Source organism: Pelobates fuscus, chromosome 1 (genome assembly GCF_036172605.1).
Source record: "Pelobates fuscus isolate aPelFus1 chromosome 1, aPelFus1.pri, whole genome shotgun sequence".
Lineage (NCBI taxonomy): Eukaryota > Metazoa > Chordata > Amphibia > Anura > Pelobatidae > Pelobates > Pelobates fuscus.
In genome coordinates this window covers 208,507,236-208,531,498 of record NC_086317.1, presented here as the reverse complement: position 1 = coordinate 208,531,498, position 24,263 = coordinate 208,507,236, and the positions used below count along the sequence as shown (strand labels likewise).

The following is a 24,263-nucleotide window of genomic DNA, read 5'->3' as shown; positions in this document are numbered from 1 at the left end:
TTGGTTTGGAATTTAACCCCTTAAGGACTGGACAGTTTTTGCGATGTTGTACATTTGCGACCAGGCCTCTTTTTACACTTTTGTGGTGTTTGTGTTTAGCTGTAATTTTCCGCGCTCTCATTTACTGTTCCTATACAAATTATATATTGTTTTTTTCAGGACAAAAAATGCTTTCTTTACACACCATTATTTATATAATCTCATGTAATTTAATTTAAAAAAACAAACAAATATGATGAAAAATTTAAAAAAATACATGTTTTTTTGACTTTTACTTGAAAAATCTTTTACTCATCTACAAAAGCGAATAAAAAAAACTGCTAAATAGATTAAAAATATTGTCCTGAGTTTTAAAATACCCAGTGTTTACATGCTTTTTTGCTTTTTTTTTTTGCAAGTTATAGGGTTATAGGTACAAGTAGGATATTGCGATTTCAAAACATATATATTTTCAAATTTATCAATAGTGACATTGTAACACTATTATCTGTCAAAAGTCTCTGAATAACACCCCACATGTACATATTTTTTTTAAAGTAGACAAACCAGGGTATTTAATATAGGGTATGTCCAGTCTTTTTTAGTAGCCACCTAGTCGCAAACACTGGCCAAAGTTAGCGTTCATATTTGTTTTCTGTGTGAAAAAACTAAAATGAACGCTAATTTTGGCCAGTGTTTGTGACTAAGTGGCTACTAAAAAAGACTGGACATACCCCATTTACAATACATTTTGTTGTCTTCATTTGCAAATGGTATGCCATCATGGGGGTAATTCTCATTCCTGGGCTACCATACGCTCTCAAAGGCAACGTAACCAACCTGGTCATTTTCAATGGAAAAATATTTGACCCCCTTTTTTTTAACCCTGTAACTTTCAAAAACGCTATAAAATCTGTACATGGGGGGTACTGTTATACTCGGGAGACTTTCTTGAACACAACAATTATATCATCAGTAAAAGTGCTGTTTGTGTGTGAAAAATGCGAAACAAAGTCACTTTCACTGACAATATCATCGCTGTGATAGGTTTTACTGTTTTGAATTACTAATATTTGTGTTCAGTGAAGTATCCTGAGTAAAACGGTACCCCCCATGTACAGGTTTTAGGGTGTCATAGAAAGTTACAGGGTAAAATACAGTGCTAGCAAATTAAATTCTCTGGAATTTCGGCCTGGGTTGGCAGGCAGGTCCCTCAAATTGCAATTAATAAAATTACTTAATTATGTAAAAATATTACATAAATATGCACGTAGAATTTAAATATATATGCATATTTGTATATTTGAAGTCTACGTGTATATTCATATAATTATTTATGTAATTTTGTATATGGACATATGTATATTTCGTATTATTTTTATTTATATATACATAGATATATATACAATTTCATTCTAAGTGTATTTTGATATAAATATATATATTTTAATATCAAAATACAGTTAGAATAAAATGTCATATAGATATGTAATTTTTTTAAATTGTTATTATTAGTTTTAATTTTTTTAATTTAATTTACTTATTATTTGTATTTTATAATAATATATATATATATAGAATATATATAGTTATTATATATATTATATATACGTGTGTAATTTAATTGTAAGTGTATTTTTATATTAATATATGTACATATTAATATAAAAATACACTTAGTATGATATTATATATATGATATATAGACATATATTATATAAATATAATATATGTCTATATATCATATATATACACACATATATAATAATTTTTATTTTTATTAACATGTACCTTTATTTATTTTTTCTGTTTTTACACTAGCAGGGAGACTGCCTGTCAGCACAGACAGTCCCCCTGCAGGCAGACAGATGGACACCTATTGTGACCATGTGGTCGCCCTGTTGAGCGATCACATGGCCCCAGGGGTCCTAATCCGCCATGGGGAGACTGTCTGGGCTGCAGGCAGTCTCCCCACACCGGGAGCACCACCGATTGCCGCCGGGGGAACGACGGCAATCGGGTAAGTACATTGCACCGTTAGGACGGTTCAGGACCGTCATCGGTCGGCAATGCAAAAATGTCCTGAACCGTCCTTGGTCGCTAAGGGGTTAATAAAAATTCACAGTATGAGTCTAAATATTTTGAAGTGATATTATTATTTTTATTAGTAGTATTATTATGCATAGTCACTATTTATTTGTGTATTAAACCCTTCAGGACGGAGTCAATAGTGCACGTTCTGATCAAAACAAAACGGAAACAAAAACTGGAATTTGCGCTATATGTCTGTTCACCCGTAGTTCCCCTCTTTCAAATTATATGCACCCACACCTCTTATATATCATTTTGTTCAGGAGAAACAGGGCTTTAATTTATCATTAACTATTCATATATGGAACATAATTTATTATGAATAAAATTAAAAAAAATGTGAGAAAATAAGATTTTTTTTTTACATTTGCATTTCCGTCTGACATTTTAACTGTGAATGTCATAATACTGTCATAATACGGTTTTACTGCAAAAAAATGCACATATTTGTAATCAGCGAAGTCGCACGAGTACAACAGTAGCCCCCATTAACAGGTTTTATGTTGTTTTGGAAAGTTACAGGGTCAAATATAGAACATTCCATTTTCAAATTGAAATTTTCCAGATTAGTAATGTTACCTTTGAGACGGTGTGGTAGCCCAGGAATGAGAATTACCCCCATAATGGCATAGCATTTGAAAAAGTAGACAAGCCAAGGTATTGAAAGTGGGGTATGTTTAGTCTGTTTTAGTAGCCACTTAGTCACAAACATTGGCCAAAGTTAGCGTTCATATTTGTTTTTGTGTGAAAAAAGCAAAAAACGAATATTTGGCCAGTGTTTGTGACTAAGTGGCTACTAAGAAAGACTGGACATACCCCACTTGCAATACCTCGGGTTGTCTACTTTTGCAAATGGTATGCCATCATGGGGGTAATTCTCATTCCTGGGCTACAATACGCTCTCAAAGGCAACATAACCAATCTGGCAAATTTCAATGTGAAAAAAAGGAAATGCAAGCCTTATATGTGACACTCTAACTTTCCAAAACACCATAAAACCTGTACATGGGGGGTACTGTTATTCTCGGGAGACTTCACTAAACACAAATATTAGTGTTTTAAAACAGTAAAACATATTACAACAATAATATAGACCATAAAAGTGCCGTTTGTTTGTAAAAAATGCGAAAAACGTCACTTTTACTTAAAATATCATCGTTGTAATACAATTTACCAGTTTGAAACACTAATATTTGAGTTCAGCGAAGTCTCCCGAGTAAAACAGTACCCGCTATGTACAGGTTTTATGGTGTCATGGAGAGTTACAGGGTCAAATATAGTGCTTGCGAATTCAATTATCTGCACTTTCTCCCTGTGTTGTCAGGCATGTCAATCAAATTTTAATTAATCAAATGACATAATTATGTTAAAAGATTATTCAAATATACACGTAGAATTTTAATATATATGCATTTATAGGTATTTAAATTCTACGTTTATACTAATGTAATCTTTTATGTAATTATATGTATTTATCTATATATATATATTTGCGGTTATTTGTATTTTATATATAGATAGATATATATAGAATGTCATTCTAAGTGTATTTTGTTACCGATATATATATATTAACCCCTTAGCGACCGAGGACGGTTCAGGACCGTCATCGGTCGGCAATGCAAAAATGCGGTCCTGAACCGTCCTAACGGTGCATTGTACTTACCCGATTGCCGTCGTTCCCCCCTCGGCAATCGGCGGTGCTCCCGGTGTGGGGAGACTGCCTGCAGCCCAGACAGTCTCCCCATGGCGGATTAGGACCCCTGGGGCCATGTGATTGCTCAACAGGGCGATCACATGGCCACAATAGGTGTCCATCTGTCTGCCTGCAGGGGGACTGCCTGTGCTGACAGGCAGTCTCCCTGCTAGTGTAAAATCAGAAAAAATAAATAAAGTTAATGTTAATAAAAATAAGAATTATTATATATGTGTGTGTATATATATATATGATATATAGACATATATTATATAATATATGTCTATATATCATATATATATAATGTCATGCTAAGTGTATTTTTATATTAATATGAACATATACAGGGAGTGCAGAATTATTAGGCAAGTTGTATTTTTGAGGATTAATTTTATTATTGAACAACAACCATGTTCTCAATGAACCCAAAAAACTCATTAATATCAAAGCTGAATATTTTTGGAAGTAGTTTTTAGTTTGTTTTGAGTTATAGCTATTTTAGGGGGATATCTGTGTGTGCAGGTGACTATTACTGTGCATAATTATTAGGCAACTTAACAAAAAACAAATATATACCCATTTCAATTATTTATTTTTACCAGTGAAACCAATATAACATCTCAACATTCACAAATATACATTTCTGACATTCAAAAACATAACAAAAACAAATCAGTGACCAATATAGCCACCTTTCTTTGCAAGGACACTCAAAAGCCTGCCATCCATGGATTCTGTCAGTGTTTTGATCTGTTCACCATCAACATTGCGTGCAGCAGCAACCACAGCCTCCCAGACACTGTTCAGAGAGGTGTACTGTTTTCCCTCCTTGTAAATCTCACATTTGATGATGGACCACAGGTTCTCAATGGGGTTCAGATCAGGTGAACAAGGAGGCCATGTCATTAGATTTTCTTCTTTTATACCCTTTCTTGCCAGCCACGCTGTGGAGTTCTTGGACGCGTGTGATGGAGCATTGTCCTGCATGAAAATCATGTTTTTCTTGAAGGATGCAGACTTCTTCCTGTACCACTGCTTGAAGAAGGTGTCTTCCAGAAACTGGCAGTAGGACTGGGAGTTGAGCTTGACTCCATCCTCAACCCGAAAAGGCCCCACAAGCTCATCTTTGATGATACCAGCCCAAACCAGTACTCCACCTCCACCTTGCTGGCGTCTGAGTCGGACTGGAGCTCTCTGCCCTTTACCAATCCAGCCACGGGCCCATCCATCTGGCCCATCAAGACTTACTCTCATTTCATCAGTCCAATAAAACCTTAGAAAAATCAGTCTTGAGATATTTCTTGGCCCAGTCTTGACGTTTCAGCTTGTGTGTCTTGTTCAGTGGTGGTCGTCTCTCAGCCTTTCTTACCTTGGCCATGTCTCTGAGTATTGCACACCTTGTGCTTTTGGGCACTCCAGTGATGTTGCAGCTCTGAAATATGGCCAAACTGGTGGCAAGTGGCATCTTGGCAGCTGCACGCTTGACTTTTCTCAGTTCATGGGCAGTTATTTTGCGCCTTGGTTTCTCCACACGCTTCTTGCGACCCTGTTGACTATTTTGAATGAAACGCTTGATTGTTCGATGATCACGCTTCAGAAGCTTTGCAATTTTAAGAGTGCTGCATCCCTCTGCAAGATATCTCACTATTTTTGACTTTTCTGAGCCTGTCAAGTCCTTCTTTTGACCCATTTTGCCAAAGGAAAGGAAGTTGCCTAATAATTATGCACACCTGATATAGGGTGTTGATGTCATTAGACCACACCCCTTCTCATTACAGAGATGCACATCACCTAATATGCTTAATTGGTAGTAGGCTTTCGAGCCTATACAGCTTGGAGTAAGACAACATGCATAAAGAGGATGATGTGGTCAAAATACTAATTTGCCTAATAATTCTGCACTCCCTGTATTAATATAAAAATACACTTATAATTAAATTACACACGTATATATATATAATATATATAATAACTATATATATTGTATATATATATTATTATAAAATACAAATCATAAGTAAATTAAATTAAATTAAAAAAATTAAAAATAATAATAATTTTTTTAAAAAAAATTACATATCTAAATGAAATTTTATTCTAACTGTATTTTGATATTAAAATATATATATATTTATATCAAAATACACTTAGAATGAAATTGTATATCTATCTATGTATATATAAATAAATAAAAATAATACGAAATATACATAAGACATACATAAGACTTCAAATATATAAATATGCATATATATTTAAATTCTACGTGCATATTTATGTAATATTTTTACATAATTAAGTAATTTTATTAATTGCAATTTGAGGGACCTGCCTGCCAACCCAGGCTGAAATTCAAGAGAATTTAAAGGACCACTCTAGGCACCCAGACGACTTCAGCTTAATGAAGTGGTCTGGGTGCCAGGTACCTCTAGGATTAACCCTTTTTTTTATAAACATAGCAGTTTCAGAGAAACTGCTATGTTTATAATGAGGGTTAATCCAGCCTCTAAATCCTCTAGTGGCTGTCTCATTGACAGCCGCTAGAGGCGCTTGCGTGCTTCTCACTGTGAAAATCACAGTGAGAGCACGCAAGCGTCCATAGGAAAGCATTGTAAATGCTTTCCTATGCGACCGGCTGAATGCGAGCGCGGCTCCTGTCGCGCATGCGCATTCAGCCGATGACGTCGCGATCAAGATGGAGAGGAGGAGGAAAGCTCCCCGCCCGGCGCTGGAAAAAGAGGTAAGTTTAACCCCTTCCTCTCTCCAGAGCCCGGCGGGAGGGGGTCCCTGAGGGTGGGGGCACCCTCAGGGTACTCTAGTGCCAGGAAAACGAGTATGTTTTCCTGGCACTAGAGTGGTCCTTTAATTTGCTAGCACTGTATTTTACCTTGTAACTTTCTATGACACCCTAAAACCTGTACATGGGGGCTACCGTTTTACTCGGGAGACTTCGCTGAACACAAATATTAGTGATTCAAAACAGTAAAACCTATCACAGCGATGATATTTTCAGTGAAAGTGACTTTTTTCCGCATTTTTCACACACAAACAGCACTTTTACTGATGATATAATTGTTGTGATATGTTTTCCTGTTTTGAAACACTAATATTTGTGTTCAGGAAAGTCTCCCAAGTATAACAGATTTTATAGCGTTTTTGAAAGTTACAGGGTCAAATATATGGGTCAAATATTTTTACATTGAAAATGGCCAGGTTGGTTACATTGCCTTTGAGAGCGTATGGTAGCCCAGGAATGAGAATTACCCCATGATGGCATACCATTTGCAAAAGAAGACAACCCCAGGTATTGCAAATTGGGTAGCCACTTAGTCACAAACACTGGCCAAAATTTGCGTTCAATTTAGTTTTTTACTAAACGCTAACTTTGGCCAGTGTTTGCGACTAGGTGGCTACTAAAAAAGACTGGACATACCCTATATTGAATACCCTGGGTTGTCTACTTTAAAAAAAAATATGTACATGTGGGGTGTTATTCAGAGACTTTTGACAGATAATAGTGTTACAATGTCACTATTGATAAATTTGAAAATATATATGTTTTGAAACCGCAATATCCTACTTGTACCTATAACCCTATAACTTGCAAAAAAAGCAAAAAAGCATGTAAACACTGGGTATTTTAAAACTAAGGACAACATTTTAAATCTATGTAGCAGTTTTTTTTTATTCACTTTTGTAGATGAGTAAAAGATTTTTCAAGTAAAAGTAAAAAAAAACATGTATTTTTTTTTACATTTTTCATCATATTTGTTTGTTTTTTAAAATTAAATTACATGAGATTATATAAATAATGGTATGTAAAGAAAGCCTTTTTTGTCCTGAAAAAAACAATATATAATTTGTATAGGAACATTAAATGAGAGAGCGGAAAATTACAGCTAAACACAAACACCACAAAAGTGTAAAAAGAGGCCTGGTCGCAAATGTACAACATCGCAAAAACAGTCCAGTCCTTAACGGGTTAATAACAAAATACAGTTAGAATGAAATTACATATGCATATATAATTTATATTAAATTTTGTTTCAATATTTTATTTATTTATTTTATTATTTTCTTTATTTATTATTTTAATTATACGTATTTATATATAATATATATAAGTACATCTATTATATATATAATATATATACATATTATATATATGTAATGTCATTCTAAGTGTATTTTAATATTAATATATATACTTATATTAATATTAACATACACTTTGTATGACGTTACATATATATAATATGTATATATATTATATATATAATATATATGCATATTATATATATATATAAAAATATATTTAATTTATTTTTACACTTGTTTAATTTTTTTTTTTTCACTTTCCCACCAGCAGGGGTACTGTCTGATATTTTAGACAGTCCCCCTGCTGGCAGATCCATAGCCAGCTATAGGGGGCCATGTGATCGCTCTTTGAGAGCGATCACATGGCCCCCGGGGGCCTCATTTGCCGGAAGGGGGCTGCCTGGGCTGTCAGGCAGCCCCCCAGAAGAGGATCGCGGCGGAGGTGAGTACAACTCTCCTCCTGGGGCTGAAAGCCGTTACGGCGTTCCATGCAACGGCGTTCCATGCCGCCGCAACGGCTTTAAAGCCCTTTTAATGCGGGACGGCATTAAGGGGTTAAAGTATACTTTACACCAGGGCATGCCTAACACCACAAACACTACAGCTTGCTGTAGTGTTTATGGTACTTGTATTGTTACTGTAAACCGGGCTTCCCTAAACTCTGGCCCTCCAGATTTTGCTGAACTACAACTCCCATGATTCTAAGCCTATCTATTTTATTCATAGAATCATGGATAGTTCAGCAACATCCGGAGGGCCGGAGTTTGGGGAAGCCTGCTGTAAACCCTAGGTGTGGACCAAAAACAGGATCCCCATGCTGTGTTATTTTTTTTTTAAACACCTTTACCCCTACAACCCCACACACAGTACCCCTACCCCCACACACAGTACCCCTACTCCCCACAGCACCCCTACCCCCCACACACAGTACCCCTATCCCCACACACAGTACCCCTACCCCCCACAGCACCCCTACCCCCCACACACAGTACCCCTACCCCCCACACACAGTACCCCTACTCCCCACAGCACCCCTACCCCCCACACACAGTACCCCTATCCTCCCACACACAGTACCCCTACCCGCCACAGCACCCCTACCCGCCACAGCACCCCTACCCCCCACAGCACCCCTACCCTCCACACACAGTACCCCTACCCCCCACACACAGTACCCCTATCCCCCCACACAGTACCCCTACCCCCCACAGCACCCATACCCCTACCCCCCACAGAACCCCTACCCCCACACACAGTACCCCTACCCCGCACAGTACCCCTATCCCCCACAGCACCCCTACCCACCACACACAGTACCCCTACCCCCCACAGCACCCCTACCCCCACACACAGTACCCCTACCCCCCACAGCACCCATACCACCACACACAGTACCCCTACCCCCCACACACAGTACCCCTACCCCCCCACACAGTACCCCTACTCCACACACAGTACCCCTACCCCCACAGCACCCATACCCCCACACACAGTACCCCTACCCCCCACAGTACCCTTACCCCGCACAGCACCCCTACCCCCCACACACAGTACCTCTACCCCCCCACACAGTACCCCTACCCTCCACACAGTACCCCTACCCCCACACAGAACCCCTACCCCCCCACACAGACCCCCTACCCCCCCACAGAACCCCTACCCCCACACAGAACCCCTACCCCCACACAGTACCCCTACCCCCCACAGCACCCCTACCCCACAGCACCCATACCCCCCACACACAGTACCCCCACCCCCCACAGCACCCCTACCCCCCCACACAGCACCCCTACCCCCCACACACAGTACCCCTACCCCCCACAGCACCCCTACTCCCCACAGCATCCCAACCCCCCAAACAGCACCCCTACCCCCTCCCACACAGCACCCCTACCCCCTCCCACACAGCACCCCTACCCCCCACATAGCACAGCTCCCCTACCCCCCACACAGCAACCCTCCCCTCCCAGCAACACCTATTCCCCCAGAATCCCTCCCATCCCCCACACCCAGCATCCCACCCCTCCCCTACACCCAGCTTCCCTCCCCTACCCTACACCAAGCATCCCTACCCCCCCACACACACAACTCTACCCCCCACACACAGCACCCCTACCCCCCATACACAGCACCCCACAACACACACAGCAGCCCTACTCAGCACAGCACCCTTACCCCTGCCCAGCACCCCTACCCCCACCCAGCACCCCTCATATACACACACACACACACACACACACCACCCCTCATACACTCACACACACACCACCCCTCACACACACACCAGCCCTCACACACACACACCAGCCCTCACACACACACACCACCCCTCACACACACACAGCACCCCTCACACACACACAGGACCCCTCACACACACAACACCCCTCACACACAAACACACAGCACCCCTCATACACACACACACAGCACCCCCCCCCACACACACACACACAGCACCCCCACACACACACACACAGCACCCCCCCACACACACACACACAGCACCCCCCCACACACACAGCACCCCTCATACACACACAGCACCCCTCACACACACACAGCCACATCACCCCTCATACACACACACAGCCCCAGCACCCCTCATACACACACACAGCCCCAGCACCCCTCACACACACACACACACTCACAGCACCCCTCACACACACACACACACAGCACCCTTCACACACACACAGCAACCCTCACACACACACACAGCAACCCTCAGACACACACAGCACCCCTCACACACAGCACACACAGCACCCCACACACAAACACATACACTACACCCCTCAATGCAGTATGTGTGTGTATTCAGCAGTCTGTGTGTGTGTGCGTGTATTCAGCACTCTGTGTGTGTGTATTCAGCAGTGTGTGTATTCAGCGGACTGTATGTGTGTGTGTATTCAGCGGACTGTGTGTGTATGTATTCAGCAGTTAGTCTGTATGTGTATTCAGCAGACTGTGTGTGTGTGTGTGTATGTATTCAGCAGTCTGTGTGTGTGTACTCAGCAGTCTGTGTGTGTGTACTCAGCAGTCTGTGTGTGTGTGTGTACTCAGCAGTCTGTCTGTATGTGTATTCAGCAGACTGTGTGTGTATTCATCAGTCTCTGTATTCAGCAGTCTCTGTGTGTATGTATTGCATTTGTTGGAGATACTAATAAATATAATCTTAATTTTATCTATTTATATCATTATTTAAAATTTGTATCATTAAACTCTCTGTTGTTGTGTTTTTTTAAAACAAAAGTTGTTAATTAGTTCGGACAACAGTACGAGTTTTTTTTTCTAAACTTAAACCTCAGTATTGAGGTTTAATTGCCGTGTTGGCACTTTAAGGAAAAAAAAGTTGGCATGTATTGCGGTTTGGGCACTCGGGCTCAAAAAGGTTCGCCATCACTGTCCTATCAGATACTATCCAACTAAGTGCAACTTATTGACAGTTACTAGCTTTTGACCTTTATCTCTTAAATATATTCTTGACTACTGTGTCTATTGTAGAAGTCAATTCATTAGTAACAACTTACAGTTAGTTACACTTCTATATACAAGAGACTACCGTATTTTACTGTATAAATCAATTTATTAGCAACTACTTACAGTTAGCTACATATACATATACAAGAGACTATCTAGACTGCATCGAACCTTTCCTTTTTAAATTCACCAACACTGTGTGTTTCACTTATTTTATCAATTTTTGTCCTTAAAGAGATTTTTAAATAGAATTTAATAAACATAAGTTTTTAATTTTTACTCTATTCATACCCTATGAGTTATTTTCACTACTGTGGGTATACCTAGGGCAGGGGTAGGCAACCTTCGGCTCTACAGATGTTGTGGACTACATCTCCCTTGATGCTTTGCCAGCAATATGGCTGTAAAAGCATTATGGGAGATGTAGTCCAAAACATCTGTAGAGCCGAAGGTTGCCTACCCCTGAGTCCTAGGGGGAGTGTTAGAGGAAAGGCTGGTCGCCCTTCATGCTTTCACCCTCTTAGGCAACCTTTCTTGTGTTTAACAATAAATCTTTCTGCATTTGTATCCATTTTTTGTATCACTAAGCCTTGTTACAATGCAGCCGCCCATCCCATGTGTTCCCTATTAAGAGTTAATAATATATAGGGGTGTACATAAAAATTATCCCTCTCTGTCTCATTAGAGATATATTTGCCAGAAACTCAAGGAAGCAAGGTGAAGGGTCAGAGTAGGACCCGTCTAGGGGGGTCTGCTTTGACGTTGGCACTCAGGCATTCCCTCCAGTGGCCATTAGAGCAACTAAATGACCTCCATTTATTTACATATACATAGGGATTAAGGAGAGAGCGCAGGTAACTTTTTTTCTTTGGTTTTTACTAATAGTACCAAGTACCACCGGAAGCCCTCTTGGCAGAGAAGGATACACAGTCATAAACCATAAATTAAGTTCTTCTTTCCCTTTTACTCATAATTATATGTGATCTTGGAAGGTTCTTATAAGCTTACCTTTTCAATCAAAAAACTCAAGGATTTATCAAAGGGTTTTGTTTTAAAATGTGATGTAAAAATGTAAAAGGTGAGGAGTTCCTAGGAGAATGTACCACTGTTTCCATGGTAATTGCCACACTTTTAGTATTTCAGACCACATTTTGGAACAGAACACATTGACTAATCCATTGTGCTTCAGGTTATATAAAAAAAAAAAAATTAAAGCCCGTAATATTGGAACTGTTATCTTTTCATAAATATAAATAACTTTTTATATTCTGATTAGCCTATTTAGTTACACAGACATGGAAGTGCCTTGGTATGTAGACACTCAATGTGATTACTGGCAGACGCTCTGCTCCTATTTACAGTATAATTGAACGCCTGCCAATACATTGCTCTGATCTTAAGAGGACAGTGATCATGTGTCATATATTTCAAGCTCCGTCAGCTGAAGTCACACAGCAAAATGTTTACTAGGGCAGATGACCAAATCACTCAGTGTGTACAGAACTGCAGCACCCCAAGCAAAGTGAAGATATATGTTATTGACACCTGTATGCAGAGCCTCCACCAGGGGGATGAGGGGGAGGGTGTCTGCTCTACAAAACCAGTGACCAGAAACTCTTCGACATGCACACATATATATATGCTCCCAAACACACAAGTACTTACATATACATGCTGAAACACATACACACCCTCCAGACATATTTCCAGACACATGGAACTTTGATGGAGCTTTATGCCTGGTAGTGTGTATGTGTGTGGAGGTCTGTTATGCATCTGTATACCTGGCAGTGTATATTTGTGTGTGTCTGTTACGTGGTGTGTGTATCTTGCTTTTTGTATTTGCTTGTCTGTATCTGGTAGTGTGTACCTATTTGTCAGTGTGTTGTATCTTTGTGACTGTGAATATGAATTTGTGTGTTTGCATGTAAACAAGTATCTGAAAGATTGTGTTGAAGAGGAGCCTGTCCACTGGTTCTCTATATGTCCCATAAGGGACTCCTACCTCTGATGCTCACCTTAAAGACTTCTCTAGGGCTGCACCATTCCTATGGAACGCCCTTCCCCTCTCTGTTAGACTTTCACCCAATCTCCACTCCTTCAAAAAAATCTTTGAAAACTTACTTCTTTAGGAAAGCATATCAATTAAACTGTAAACAGCTTTCTCTCACCGCATCCCATTTCCTCTCCTGCAACTGTCATCAAAACAACACCTAGCCCTCAGTGAACACTATCCTAACAACCTACTTTTCTACCCTACCCTTACCTTTTGTGTCACTATACCCCACTCCCTCTAGCATATAAACTCATTGAGCAGGGCCCTCATTTCCTCTGTTCCTGTGTGTCCAACTCGTCTGGTTACAAATGCATGTCTGATAGTCCACCCATTGTACTGCACTGCAGAACTTGTTGGCGCTCCATAAATATTATTATTAATAATAATAAGGGGTGAAATTATTGTAGACATACAAATGGAAGTGTTAGTGTCACAGAAATGTTACATGTTTTCCAAAATTAAGACACATTTTAAAAAGCAATATGCTGGTCTGGTATCACAGACTGTAAGTAGAAGGCCTTTCATATTTTAAGCTTTAGTCAACACTCTACATGCAAATGAGTTTCATAGCTGTTATTTTTAAGTCACACAACACAATCTGTACTTCTGAATCCATAGAAAAAACTTTGGAGGTTGTAATACTAAAGAGTAATTCCCACCACTGAGGTCATCCATGCAATAAATCTCTACGCAACATATATGCTATCAATTAAAGTCCATAGGCCACTGATTAGAGATTTTACAAGGTGTGGCAGTTTTCCCAGTTACTTTTGATTTCCATGTCCTAAACTTTGTAATGTATTAAAGATCATGTTGAAGCTGTGTGCAAAAGTGTAGCTCTTCGCCTCAAGCCCCTTCTACCCGAACTGATCCACTTGGAGCAAGCAGAGCTCATTCCCTATAGAGACAACTGTACAGACTAACTTTATTATCATCACACATATCACTTCTTTTACTAAAACACGCACTATATTCCATTCTTCATTGATGCTGAAAAGGCTTTTGAAAGAGTGTACTGGTCTTATCTATTTTTTTGTGTTGGAGGTGTTGGTGTTTGGGATGAGGTAGGTGGAATCTCTTTTCTACCATCTCTTGGTTACTGTCCGTGTGAATGATCAGTACTCCCTGATTCCCCTATTAACAATGCGATTAGGCAGGGGTGCCCCATATCCACCTCCTTTTTGTCCTTACAATAGACCCTTTTCTTCATGTAATCCACAGCAAGCCAAACAGCTATGGCTATTCATTTGTTTATGACTAAACAAAAGTTTGTTAATGATATTTCACCTCGCACCCCTTTCAATCCCAACTCTATGCTGTCTCTGAACTTGATCACTATAGGACTTTAAGTGAATTTAAATAAAAGTGAAATAGTCAATATCTATGGAAGCTCCCAGTCTTGTGGGAACTTCCATAGAGACCTCAATGTTTTAATATTGTGCATGCATTGACGTGTAATCCTGGCAGACCGCAGGAGCCACGTCAGCACTGAGTGATTCACACTGTATAACAATTCCTGCATTTCTACTATCAAACATTGGAGGATGAATACTTTGCAGAAAACCCTATAAACTCCACGTTTCTACAACAACCCATTTTCCATAACCATAAATGTAACCCCTCCCGAAACCTAAACAAATTCTTTCTTTAAACCAAAACATCCAAATTCTTTCTTTAGTCCAAAATTTAAGCATTCCAGACCTTAACCTGAAACAAAATCATTTACCTTAAAGTAAACAAAGATTAGACGGAATATCTTACATATAAATAACAGTAGAAATTCAGATGGTGTGAGTATCGTTCCTATAACAGGATAAAAAACAAAGGGAACAAATAATAGTGCAGTATCGTTGGTACTGACAGGGGCAATTGTATTATTCCCAATGGGATCCCAATGAATTTGCACTCACAAACAAGGAGCCAATCAATATCCGGCTCAGATCATCAGCTTTGTGGGGTATCAGAGGTCCCACTCCCTCCTTTGTGTGTGCAGGGTCTTCCTTTGGTTGCAATCACAGGCATGCAGTAGTAGTAATTAAAGTGCTTTATTCCATAAAGTGCACAAGTATAATAAAAATAAATAAAAACCTTACAGTCTGTACTGGTTAGTCTTGGATAGGGTAGCAATACGCATTTCGCCTCTCTAGGAGGCTTCCTCAGTTGCTGGTCTAGTGTCCTAGGGGTTGTCGTTCTTTTAAATCCGTTTCTTAACTCGTGTAGTGTGTTACTTCCGGGTCGCGTCTGTTCCTTACGTATTTCCGGTTTGCGTTCCACCGTTGGAACGCATAGAGGAGATGGTCGCAGACTTCCTATGTGTCTGTCTGTTGGAACGCATCCTTGCGTTTCACTCCGCCATTGGTTTCCGTTCTGGATAGTATTTACAATGTTCGTTTAGGTTCTTATTATAGTCCCAATATTGTTGAACTCCAAAATATTTCTCAAATGAAAAATAGAAGAAAAGGGGAGACAAAGGATAGGTAGGGGGTAGTCAGGGATCGAAATGCATTATTTTTTTTTTGCAGTTATAATCACCATTCCCTAATATCATAATTAAATACTTATGTAGCCAGTGATTATATACAGTATCTTAAAGTGCTTCCAAATGTGTACCATTTCATACCTATATATTTGTTCTTTATGTACTAATGTGCAAAGGGCTTGCTGGTATTACTTAGATATTGCCAAAAATACTCCCATTGGCAAAAATAAATGGTAGTATAAACATGATTATAAATACGAAGTGGGTGAGCTAGTCACCGGATATTTGTATATCTCAGTTTTAATAGACCATTAAAATCAAAAAAAGGTATAAAATGGCAATGTGTAAAAATGCATACAATGAGTGCTTTGTGGGAGTGTCAATCATCATAAAATCACTAGGACATCCCATATGTACAATATTAAGTGCATAAACTTGCAGTAGGATACTTTCTCCGGACAAGGGCAAATGTGGTGATATGTAGATACTCATAGTTAGCAAACAGTATTTCACCGATAATTTTTTAAAGATTTCATTAAAAATGGCAAACTTCAAAATCAAGGTTGAGGCCGTGGGGGACTAATGTTTTAAAATTATAAATAAATTTCATTTCTTCTTTTCCTAATTGTTTTATATAGTCCCCTCCTCTCCAATATTTCTTTACTTCTTTAATAGCACAAAAGAACAGGCTCTCTGGGTTTTGGTTATGTGCTTGTTTAAAATGTAGCGGAACACTATGGGTCTCCATTCCATTTCTAATATTCCTTATGTGCTCCGCTATCCTAATTTTGAGGGGCCGAATTGTTCTCCCTACATATAATAAGTTGCACGGGCACTTGAGGATATATATAATGCCCTTCGTGTGACACGTTAGATGGTCTGTTATCGTGTAGGGTCGTTTTATTATATTTTCTATATCTGTCAGGTGTCTTTTATTGCTATTGGTGGTTCTACAAGGGAGGCACATTCCACATCCATAAAAACCTTTTAGGTCCTGTATAAGATGGTTGTTTTTTTTAGGGCTTAAGTGGCTTTTAACTAAATAACTCTTAAGATTTCTTGCTCCCCTATATGGGATTCTTGGTCGTGAAGGTAAAATCTTATTTAAAATAGGGTCGTTCCTAAGAAGGTGCCAATACTTTTTGATGGCCTTTTGAATATTTTTGTTTTGCCCATTATAGTTACAGATAAATGGTATTTCATTCTTATTAAGGGCTTCCCTTTTAGGTTTATATTTTATTAGTTCCCTCCTTGGTTTCCCTTTTACTTCTTCTATGTCTCTTTCCAAGGCTAGTGTGTCGTATCCTTTTTCCTGAAATTGTTGCTTTATATAATTAACTTGTTCTGTATAATCTGTGTCATTCTTGCAGTTCCGTCGTATTCTTAGGAACTGGCTTTTTGGTGCGTTTTCAAGCCATGGATGATGGTGGCAACTGTTTCTATCAATATATCCATTCGCATCTACAGGTTTAAAATGGTTCTTGGTAATTATATTTGAATCTTGGATGTTAATGTTGAGATCTAGGAAATGGATCTCCTCCTCACTGTATGTGCTAGTTAAATGAATTCCCCAATCGTTGGAGTTTAAGTATTTAATGAAATCCTCCAGTTGGTCTCTGTTGCCTTTCCAAATAAAGAAAATGTCGTCTATGAAACGGCAATAGGACACCAAGTTTGCTACCCAGTCATGACCCTGGGTCACATGTGTCTCTTCCCAAAAGGCCATGAACAAATTGGCGTAACTGGGAGCAAACTTGCTGCCCATCGTCGTTCCACAGACTTGCAGATACATATCTCCCTCGAACCAAAAAAAATTATTTGTTAAAATTAATAAAATACCTTCTAGTATAAAATTCACTTGTTCCATTTTAAAATTTGATTTTAATAAAAAGTGTTTAACTGCTGCTATCCCTTTTTCGTGCGGGATTCTACTATAGAGGGAGGTGACATCACATGTTACCAACAAATTTCCTGTTTGCCATTCTGTTTCCTCTAGTATCTGTAAAACGTGCATCGTGTCTTTAAGATACGATGGGGTTTTCGTGACTATCGGTTGGAGAAGAACATCTATATACTCCGATATCCTAGTGGATATGGAGTCTATACCTGATATAATAGGTCTTCCTGGAGGGTTCGTAGTGTTCTTATGTACTTTCGGTAAGTGGTAAAACACAGGGATTTTGGGGTTTTTAATCCAAAGGTATTCTGCTTCTTTTTCATTTAAAATTCCTACTTCTTTCCCTTTATTAACATATTCCTTAAAGGTGATTGTGACTTCTTTTAGAGGGTTATTTTTTAATTTTTTGTATGTTGTAGGGTCTGACAGTATTCTTAGTGCTTCCTCTATATATTGTGTTTTATAAAAAATTACGATTCCTCCTCCTTTATCCGCTGGTTTCACTACCCAGTCTCTATTATTCTGGATGCTTTTTAGTGTTGCTTTTTCTTTCACTGATAAGTTATGTTGGTATTTATTAATCTTTTTCAATTTGCCTACTTCATCCATGACCATGGTCTCAAATGTTTTTATTTCACTTGAAATCAAATGTCTTGGGAAAAAGTCGGATTTTTCCCTTAGTGATGTGTGAAGGTAATCGTCTTCTACTTCACTCTGTTGTCTTTCTTCCTTATTGTAAAAAAAATTCTTTAAGCATAGCTTACGGATAAAATGGTTCATATCTACAAAAAAGTTAAAAGAATTAAAATCCGCAGTAGGGGCAAATTTCAGACCTTTCCTAAAAATATTCACTTGTTCTTCAGTAAGGGGTTGGGTAGTTAGATTAAAAATTCCGTCTACATTGAGGTTTTGCCTCTCTTCTCCCTGTGTTTCCTTCCCGGTTCTTCTCTTTCTTCTTCTCCTTCCGTGGATCTTTGTCTTTTTCCTGGTATCTCCCAGGCTTGCGGACTCTGTGTCCACTTCCGCCTGTTCTGGATCAGGTCCTTCCGAAAAAAAGAAGGTGAAGGGGGAGTATCTGGGGGTAGGGATCTGCTTATACTTCTATTTCTATTCATGGGGTTATGTGGTTCTAACCTAGTTGTGATCGGGTGTTTAGAACTATTCGCTTTATTACCTTCAGGGTACCTTTGGGGTCCTTCTTTGACCACCTCACTGTATGACTTTGGCTTAGACGTCTGCTTCTCTTTTCCTTCTATCTGATCTTTGTTTCTTCTGAATTGGTGGTGTTCCCTATGGGGAGTTTGGCTCTCCTGGTATTGGTCAAGTTTTCTGTTTGGTTCCCATCTACTCCTCCGTTCTTCATTCCTCTGTAGTGGTTTTGTCTGTTGTTCTCTCTCTCTTACTCTTCTTGTTCTTTCTTCAAGTCGATCTCTTTGTGGTTTGTCCATTTCCCTTCTCACAGTTTCCTCAAATGTGCTGGGCCTGGGTTTTTTTTCCCATTGATTTGGGTAGTTTGTTCTCCATTTTTCCCGGTTATTTCTTCCCTGGTACTGTTTATGTCTATTCTCTTTTTGGTTTTTGTTCCTAACGTTCCCTGTCCGGTAATCTGTGACATCCCTTTGATACTTTTTCTTTTTTATTTCTATTATATCTAACTCTATTTTATCTACTTTCGTCTTAATCTCTTTCAGAATATTATTGTAGATTTCTGGGTTTGTGGATTCTATCAAATTATTCTTCCATTTGTTTATTTCTTCATCTAATTTTGGGAGATTTTCCTCTCTCCTTGCTACTATGTAGCCAATCATGCTGTATGAGAAGCCATCTAAAAGTTTATTCCATCCAGACATGAAGTGTGGATCTTCTTTATCGAAACTGGGATCTTTATGGAATCTAAGTCCTCTAGGGGTTGTTTGGTCCCTCACATATTTTTTTAAGGGTAGCTATTTCCCATTTCGTTTTCATCTCCTTTATTAGGTTCTTTTCTAGATTATATCTAGATTGGTGTTTATCATTATAAATTGGCATTTGTGTTTGCTCTGTATGTTTATCAAAACACATATCAATATTGTTAGTCTGATAGTTTCTGTTCTCCAGAAACGACATTATATTCCAGTATAAACTCACTTACTAACTCGCAAGGGGAAGAGTAAATTGGTATCAAAAGATAGAGGTTTGCAAGTGTTCAATGAGAGATAAGTGTGTGTGTAAGATACTCTAACGTCTGGGTGTGGTCCCCTCAGCCTTCACCAATAGTACATAACATAAACAAAGATTAGACAGAATATCTTACATATAAATAACAGTAGAAATTCAGATGGTGTGAGTATCGTTCCTATAACAGGATAAAAAAACAAAGGGAACAAATAATAGTGCAGTATCGTTGGTACTGACAGGGGCAATTGTATTATTCCCAATGGGATCCCAATGAATTTGCACTCACAAACAAGGAGCCAATCAATATCCGGCTCAGATCATCAGCTTTGTGGGGTATCAGAGGTCCCACTCCCTCCTTTGTGTGTGCAGGGTCTTCCTTTGGTTGCAATCACAGGCATGCAGTAGTAGTAATTAAAGTGCTTTATTCCATAAAGTGCACAAGTATAATAAAAATAAATAAAAACCTTACAGTCTGTACTGGTTAGTCTTGGATAGGGTAGCAATACGCGTTTCGCCTCTCTAGGAGGTTTCCTCAGTTGCTGGTCTAGTGTCCTAGGGGTTGTCGTTCTTTTAAATCCGTTTCTTAACTCGTGTAGTGTGTTACTTCCGGGTCGCGTCTGTTCCTTACGTATTTCCGGTTTGCGTTCCACCGTTGGAACGCATAGAGGAGATGGTCGCAGACTTCCTATGTGTCTGTCTGTTGGAACGCATCCTTGCGTTTCACTCCGCCATTGGTTTCCGTTCTGGATAGTATTTACAATGTTCGTTTAGGTTCTTATTATAGTCCCAATATTGTTGAACTCCAAAATATTTCTCAAATGAAAAATAGAAGAAAAGGGGAGACAAAGGATAGGTAGGGGTAGTCAGGGATCAAAATGCATTATTTTTTTTTGCAGTTATAATCACCATTCCCTAATATCATAATTAAATACTTATGTAGCCAGTGATTATATACAGTATCTTAAAGTGCTTCCAAATGTGTACCATTTCATACCTATATATTTGTTCTTTATGTACTAATGTGCAAAGGGCTTGCTGGTATTACTTAGATATTGCCAAAAATACTCCCATTGGCAAAAATAAATGGTAGTATAAACATGATTATAAATACGAAGTGGGTGAGCTAGTCACCGGATATTTGTATATCTCAGTTTTAATAGACCATTAAAATCAAAAAAAGGTATAAAATGGCAATGTGTAAAAATGCATACAATGAGTGCTTTGTGGGAGTGTCAATCATCATAAAATCACTAGGACATCCCATATGTACAATATTAAGTGCATAAACTTGCAGTAGGATACTTTCTCCGGACAAGGGCAAATGTGGTGATATGTAGATACTCATAGTTAGCAAACAGTATTTCACCGATAATTTTTTAAAAGATTTCATTAAAAATGGCAAACTTCAAAATCAAGGTTGAGGCCGTGGGGGACTAATGTTTTAAAATTATAAATAAATTTCATTTCTTCTTTTCCTAATTGTTTTATATAGTCCCCTCCTCTCCAATCTTTCTTTACTTCTTTAATAGCACAAAAGAACAGGCTCTCTGGGTTTTGGTTATGTGCTTGTTTAAAATGTAGCGGAACACTATGGGTCTCCATTCCATTTCTAATATTCCTTATGTGCTCCGCTATCCTAATTTTGAGGGGCCGAATTGTTCTCCCTACATATAATAAGTTGCACGGGCACTTGAGGATATATATAATGCCCTTCGTGTGACACGTTAGATGGTCTGTTATCGTGTAGGGTCGTTTTATTATATTTTCTATATCTGTCAGGTGTCTTTTATTGCTATTGGTGGTTCTACAAGGGAGGCACATTCCACATCCATAAAAACCCTTTAGGTCCTGTATAAGATGGTTGGTTTTTTTAGGGCTTAAGTGGCTTTTAACTAAATAACTCTTAAGATTTCTTGCTCCCCTATATGTGATTCTTGGTCGTGAAGGTAAAATCTTATTTAAAATAGGGTCGTTCCTAAGAAGGTGCCAATACTTTTTGATGGCCTTTTGAATATTTTTGTTTTTCCCATTATAGTTACAGATAAATGGTATTTCATTCTTATTAAGGGCTTCCCTTTTAGGTTTATATTTTATTAGTTCCCTCCTTGGTTTCCCTTTTACTTCTTCTATGTCTCTTTCCAAGGCTAGTGTGTCGTATCCTTTTTCCTGAAATTGTTGCTTTATATAATTAACTTGTTCTGTATAATCTGTGTCATTCTTGCAGTTCCGTCGTATTCTTAGGAACTGGCTTTTTGGTGCGTTTTCAAGCCATGGATGATGGTGGCAACTGTTTCTATCAATATATCCATTCGCATCTACAGGTTTAAAATGGTTCTTGGTAATTATATTTGAATCTTGGATGTTAATGTTGAGATCTAGGAAATGGATCTCCTCCTCACTGTATGTGCTAGTTAAATTAATTCCCCAATCGTTGGAGTTTAAGTATTTAATGAAATCCTCCAGTTGGTCTCTGTTGCCTTTCCAAATAAAGAAAATGTCGTCTATGAAACGGCAATAGGACACAAAAGCATCCAGAATAATAGAGACTGGGTAGTGAAACCAGCGGATAAAGGAGGAGGAATCGTAATTTTTAATAAAGCACAATATATAGAGGAAGCACTAAGAATACTGTCAGACCCTACAACATACAAAAAATTAAAAAATAACCCTCTAAAAGAAGTCACAATCACCTTTAAGGAATATGTTAATAAAGGGAAAGAAGTAGGAATTTTAAATGAAAAAGAAGCAGAATACCTTTGGATTAAAAACCCCAAAATCCCTGTGTTTTACCACTTACCGAAAGTACATAAGAACACTACGAACCCTCCAGGAAGACCTATTACATCAGGTATAGACTCCATATCCACTAGGATATCGGAGTATATAGATGTTCTTCTCCAACCGATAGTCACGAAAACCCCATCGTATCTTAAAGACACGATGCACGTTTTACAGATACTAGAGGAAACAGAATGGCAAACAGGAAATTTGTTGGTAACATGTGATGTCACCTCCCTCTATAGTAGAATCCCGCACGAAAAAGGGATAGCAGCAGTTAAACACTTTTTATTAAAATCAAATTTTAAAATGGAACAAGTGAATTTTATACTAGAAGGTATTTTATTAATTTTAACAAATAATTTTTTTTGGTTCGAGGGAGATATGTATCTGCAAGTCTGTGGAACGGCGATGGGCACCAAGTTTGCTCCCAGTTACGCCAATTTGTTCATGGCCTTTTGGGAAGAGACACATGTGACCCAGGGTCATGACTGGGTAGCAAACTTGGTGTCCTATTGCCGTTTCATAGACGACATTTTCTTTATTTGGAAAGGCAACAGAGACCAACTGGAGGATTTCATTAAATACTTAAACTCCAATGATTGGGGAATTAATTTAACTAGCACATACAGTGAGGAGGAGATCCATTTCCTAGATCTCAACATTAACATCCAAGATTCAAATATAATTACCAAGAACCATTTTAAACCTGTAGATGCGAATGGATATATTGATAGAAACAGTTGCCACCATCATCCATGGCTTGAAAACGCACCAAAAAGCCAGTTCCTAAGAATACGACGGAACTGCAAGAATGACACAGATTATACAGAACAAGTTAATTATATAAAGCAACAATTTCAGGAAAAAGGATACGACACACTAGCCTTGGAAAGAGACATAGAAGAAGTAAAAGGGAAACCAAGGAGGGAACTAATAAAATATAAACCTAAAAGGGAAGCCCTTAATAAGAATGAAATACCATTTATCTGTAACTATAATGGGCAAAACAAAAATATTCAAAAGGCCATCAAAAAGTATTGGCACCTTCTTAGGAACGACCCTATTTTAAAAAAGATTTTACCTTCACGACCAAGAATCACATATAGGGGAGCAAGAAATCTTAAGAGTTATTTAGTTAAAAGCCACTTAAGCCCTAAAAAAAACAACCATCTTATACAGGACCTAAAGGGTTTTTATGGATGTGGAATGTGCCTCCCTTGTAGAACCACCAATAGCAATAAAAGACACCTGACAGATATAGAAAATATAATAAAACGACCCTACACGATAACAGACCATCTAACGTGTCACACGAAGGGCATTATATATATCCTCAAGTGCCCGTGCAACTTATTATATGTAGGGAGAACAATTCGGCCCCTCAAAATTAGGATAGCGGAGCACATAAGGAATATTAGAAATGGAATGGAGACCCATAGTGTTCCGCTACATTTTAAACAAGCACATAACCAAAACCCAGAGAGCCTGTTCTTTTGTGCTATTAAAGAAGTAAAGAAAGATTGGAGAGGAGGGGACTATATAA

At 38.6% G+C, this 24,263-nt stretch overlaps 1 protein-coding gene across 1 annotated transcript in view; it reads left to right on the top strand.

Annotated features, from left to right (window-relative positions):
- Positions 1 to 24,263, top strand: part of XKR8 (XK related 8) — a 36,426-nt gene that overhangs the window by 1,079 nt on the left and 11,084 nt on the right. The gene's annotated exons all lie outside the window — the stretch shown is intronic.